Source organism: Eubalaena glacialis, chromosome 12 (genome assembly GCF_028564815.1).
Source record: "Eubalaena glacialis isolate mEubGla1 chromosome 12, mEubGla1.1.hap2.+ XY, whole genome shotgun sequence".
Lineage (NCBI taxonomy): Eukaryota > Metazoa > Chordata > Mammalia > Artiodactyla > Balaenidae > Eubalaena > Eubalaena glacialis.
In genome coordinates this window covers 8,364,404-8,368,729 of record NC_083727.1, presented here as the reverse complement: position 1 = coordinate 8,368,729, position 4,326 = coordinate 8,364,404, and the positions used below count along the sequence as shown (strand labels likewise).

Sequence of the window (4,326 nt, the reverse complement as noted above, 5' to 3'; positions counted from 1 at the left end):
CTTCTGGGTTTGGGTGGGTTTCCATCACAGGCTTTGCCTGGACACATCAGAGTCATCAGATTGAGGGAATTCCCCAAAACAAACAGCCTGGTGCCCTGGAGGAGTGTCTGGAACCATCATGAAATGTTGCAGTTGATTGGCAGGTAAGATATGATCAATTACCAATGAAAATAAAAAGAAAGCGTGTGAGGAGAAGAGGAAGAAGGGAGACCAGACAACTCAGCAACGGAGGCAGATAAACTCTCCCAAGCAGTCCGTCCCCAGCAATCCAGAAGAGCTTTTCTGTGTGAGTTCACCCTCTCACCACGCAGAGAGGAGGTACAGATCACAGGAAAGTCAGAGATGGCCACAGTCTAGAGGCAGAGACTTGTTCTTTATTCCATCTAAGTCACAAAACTGGGACGTCTTTTTTCTTTCTTTTGCTAGGAGATCAACTTACAAATGGGTTTGGGGAAGGGAGTGGGTGAGCTTGGTCAGTTTGGTTGGAAGGTTTAGAAGCCAATTCTTCATACTCCACTTCCTCTTTGTAGAAAATCTGTTTCTGATCATCTGTTACTGATTTATTTAATAAAAATGAAGTTTAACAGTTACTTTTTTTTTTTTTTACATTTTATTTGTTTATTATGTTTTCTCCATCAGAATGAAAGATCCTTGAGGGCAGGGACTTTTGTCTGTATTCCCTGGTACCTAGAATCGTGCCTGTACACAGCAGGCGTTCAATAAATATTTCTGCTGTAGACTGGATGGCATGAGTTAATCAGATCCCTGGGGCTTCTGCAGAGTCTGGTACAGGAAAGGGGGAGCTAGATAGACCCTGCCCCCTGCAACCTCCCCATTTTAACCTCAAGTGTTGAAAAGTGGGGCGGAGCTGGATTCAGTCTGCTGGGTGACAGGGTCAGGGGGATGCAGAGGGACCCAAAGCAGCCTTTGGGGAGGTGTGTGTGTGGGGAGGTGGATTCCTGACTTCCGGCCTCCTGGCCTGGGTTAGACCCAGGACTCTGAGACAGAACATACATATTTTGGGGAGTCACCCTCCAGTCACCAGCTCCCTGAGGAACCAGAAATTACTCTTCGTGGTTTGAAGGCACTTGGAGAGGAGGGGGGAGGGGAGAGGAGGGAGGAGGGGGAGGGGGGAGGAGCGAGCTGACCCTCCTCCCTCCTCCAGTCTCTGCCAGGTCCCAGGCTACCTCTGGGTCTCTGTGCCACAGAGACCTGCCTGTGAGCCCTCTGGAAGGCTCAGAGCCCCGTCTCGGGTGGAGCCCCTGTTTTGGAGCCACGGAGCTGGAGTCCTGGGTCAGCAGAGGCGTGTGGCCAGTGGCCCAAGGGCTGCCGTGTGTGGCACGGCGGTTGGCCACAGAAGGCCTCGGCCATGCTGAGCTCGGAGCTGCTGCAGCTGGGCCAGCGTCCAGCTGCGCAGCTGCTGCTGCTTCGCCCGCTTGCGCTTGGCGGGGTTTCGGGGCGCTTGGCGGGGTTTCGGGGCGCTTGGACGATCTCCGCCTTCCGCTCGTTCTCCGGGCGGCGTTTCGGGTTCTCGGCGCGGCGCCGCTGCTTCTCCTGCCGGCGCCGCTCCTTCTCCTCCTCCAGGTGCCGGGCGAAGTCCTTGGCCAGCTCTGTCTCCTGCCGGTCCTGTATCTTCCGCTGCCAGGATGTGCGCAGGGCCTTGTCCTGGACCATCTGGGAGACGCTCTTCTTTGAGCGGTCCTTCCACCCCTGCCCGGACCTGGGCTTCCCCTTCGGGACTTTAGGGACCTCCTCCTTCTTCGGTTTCTAGGATGCTGGGGCCTGGGCTGAAGACCCTTCTCGTTTCTCTGGCCCGAGGCCGTCTCTCTCCGGCTGCCCGGCCGGCGGTGGCTCGCTGGGCTCACGCCGATCCCGTGGGGAGCCGGGCTCTGGGGTGTCAGCCCTGTAGTGGCTGAGAGGGCTCGGGACCCGGGTAGGGCTCTGGTGACCCCGGGCCCGGCTGCAGCTGATGTCGGGGGGACCCCGCGGGCGGCTCCTCCTTACTCTTGGGCAACTCCGAGTCCGCCTCTTCTTGGTCCTGGGAAAACTTCGGCAACTCCCCACTTGGCTTTGGCTGCGGTCGGAGGGATTCAGGACTCGATTCCGGCTGTCTTTGGGGCGACTCCAGGCCTGGGTCTTGCTGACGCTGGGGGGACCCTGGGCCCGGCTCTGGCCGCTTTCGGGGGTACCCCAAGCCTGCCTGCCCCCTCCCGTAGACTGGGTGATCTCGGGCTTGTCTCCGGCTGATGTCTGGGAGACCCCAGGCCGGGTGGCCGCACCCTCCGAGGAGACCCGGGCTCCCTCTTTTCTTCTGGGTTCGACTCGAGCTCCACAAGGGCCCGTCTGGCCCGCAGAACTGAGGTGGGGTTCTCGGGGGTCTCAGGCTTTAGGCCTTCCAGCCGCTGGCTGCGCCTCCGCGGCGTATCCATGGCCCGGCCAGGTTTTCTAAATCTAACAGTTACTTTAAAAATCTTATAATTATACAGTCAGATCCATAATTACTAATTAACATGAGATTTTTGAAGATGCATGGTAACTAAATAACCCCTTTAGGATTTTAAGGCATTATATGCGACTATATTTTTTAAAGGCCTCTTTTGGCATAATATGAGTATTTCTGGTACCCAATTTTATCAGACTAACCCAGATAAAGGGATTAGTCTTATAAAGTGAATGAAGAATCCATAAAAGACATATGAAGAGAATGGGAAACACACCCAGTACTTAAACAGCTAACATGAAAGAGACTATTTTATTATATGTATTCTGGAAGATAATATCATAAAGGGTTTTTCAAGCAGTAAAAAGAAAAAAGACAAAAAACAGTAGAGCTCTTTCTATAAATAAAATCTTGCACATACCCGCAACATGTAAAACTGAGGAAACTCCTGCTGTTGGTGCCCAGATGGGGCCCAGGTCCAGCTGTCCCATCCCCCATCCCTCTGAGGTCCCGACTTGGAATCCCCAGCACTCTACAGGAAAGAGTTTGGAAACCTCTAGAAGCTCCTGCTCCACAGTTCTCCATATACATTCAGAAGTCCATGAGTAAGTGGATTTAAAATGTGAGAGGAGAAACGTTGGACACCATAAAGGATTTTCAAAGCATTGAACTGAAGGCCCCAAACAGAATTCCAGTGGCTTCTAATTGTTGATAAAAGGAAGTACAAAAAGCATCCCCTTTAAGGCCACTCATGATCTGGGGTCAACCTCTCTCTCCAGCCCAGTCTTCCACCATCCAGCCCTGCACCTTGTACCATGCTGTAACCCTCCGCTGTCCTGTCTGCACCCACCTGTGGCACTGAAATGGGGAGAGTCTGAATGGGATGTGCTGTAAGAATAACATTGAATTTTGAAGACTTAGTGTGAATAAGGAACATAAGTATCTCAATAATCTTTATATTGGTGGCATCACATTTTTGACATATGGGGTTAAACAAAATATATTACTAAATTACTTTTACCTGCTTCTTTCTCCTTTTTTAGAAAAATGTAGCTGTTAGAAAATGTACCTTACATATATTGCTTGCATTTGTGGCTGCTTCCAGCCAGTGGTCTGGCTGGTAACACAGGTGGCCCTTCTGGGGCATCCACGGGCAGTGTGGGGGGGACCGTGGAGAACCAAAGTACGTGCCCCTAGTGAGGCAGAAATGTGGGCCCAGTTGTCTCTAGGCCTCCCGAGTTTATAAAAAGACGTTGGAAATCTGGTTGTAAATGTGTGTGGGGAATGAGTTGTTCATGAGTGTGCATGAATTTTCCAAACTTTTAAAGGTTGGCAACTATTCCGTAATTTTAAAAACTAATCTAGCACACTGTTCAAGCCAAACAAAATACGTCAGGAGCCAGACCTGGCCCACAGACCGCCAGTATGTGCGATGCTCTTCACTCTTTCCATCTTCCCAAGGACTGTGCGTCTAGCTGCTTTGCCCCACGTCAGTTGGGAGGGCTTCCCAGGCCGGTTCCCATATCTTCCCATCCCCAGCATCTCATCTGTGGCACCAAATATGCTAAGTAGATGATTGTTAAATGACTAAATGAATGAATGCATTCTGGAATCTTCTTGCTTGGAGATTCTTAAATGGGAAATATTTTTTCCAGGGTCTGAGTTGTGGTCCTGCCCTGAAGGGAAATGGGGAACCAGCTACTTTACCTCCCAAGACCCTTCTCATTTGAACAAACACTGCAGAACATCCATTTCTTGGAACAAAAGGAGTTCCTGAAGGTTCTTTTTGTGTTAGTGTTGAAAATATTTTAAAAAGTCAGAGAGTGTGATTCCTCCAGCTCCATTCTTCTTTCGCAAGATTGTTTTGTGTTTCCATACACATTTAA

At 51.0% G+C, this 4,326-nt stretch overlaps 1 pseudogene; it reads right to left on the bottom strand.

Annotated features, from left to right (window-relative positions):
• Positions 1 to 1,294: 1,294 nt before the first annotated feature.
• LOC133102177 (coiled-coil domain-containing protein 86-like) lies at positions 1,295 to 2,429 on the bottom strand (annotated as a pseudogene).
• Between the last annotated feature and the right edge of the window lie 1,897 nt (positions 2,430 to 4,326).